Below are 810 nucleotides of genomic sequence, written 5' to 3'. Positions count from 1 at the left end.
TGGCCTGCGACATCACAATGTTGAGAGACACTGACATGGTTTCTTCTGTAGCAGCATGGCCGAGTAAAAGCATGATCGTCCCATCAACCAGAATTCAATACTTCATAGCTCTCCCCTGTGCTGTACAACTTATTTGCTGCTCCTGTCGTCAGATCTCAATCACTTCACTGTGTATCTTCTGCTTCCTGCTTCATGGAAACACTTGAAACGTGAACAAATCCACTTTCCACTTTCACCAATCTTTCTCAACTCCCGAGTTGGCACAGGTACGAGCGACCGCTTGGACTTCTCGAGCGCTCTCACTCTGGTATGATCTGAATGATAAAGTGGAATGTGTCTGATCTGCAGAATGTTCCCACTGGGACGGTGCTGTTTATCCCATCCTCGGGGACTGAGCTGTCTCTATTGGCAGAGTATTCAGCCATTTCCCTCCACTTGCAGGCATTATGAGGGGATGTAAGTGCGGATATGCTCTGAAGCTTCCTCTCACGGGCACAGCCAGGTGCAAGAGCGCCGCTGGAACTTAGCGACATCGATTGCGAACTTCCTCCAAAAATCATTTATTTGTGAGAGAGAGAAAGGTGCTGAGCTGGTTGGAAAGAGAGAAATGGGCTGTGGACTCTCTTCCCTCAGTAGAATTCAAATAAGTGCATTTTTGTGTTGCCCATTTGATGTTCAGAATCAATCTTCGCAGAACAGTCCAGCAGAAAGGCTTTTGTTTCAGAGGCGTCGGTTTCTTTGCTGCAATCGGGCATCAGTTAACATCTGAGTCCCAACTGTCCCTGATGAAGCGACTCCGAATGAAACCCT

This window comes from Chiloscyllium punctatum, unplaced genomic scaffold (assembly GCF_047496795.1).
Source record: "Chiloscyllium punctatum isolate Juve2018m unplaced genomic scaffold, sChiPun1.3 scaffold_293, whole genome shotgun sequence".
Lineage (NCBI taxonomy): Eukaryota > Metazoa > Chordata > Chondrichthyes > Orectolobiformes > Hemiscylliidae > Chiloscyllium > Chiloscyllium punctatum.
This window is presented reverse-complemented; position numbering follows the sequence as displayed.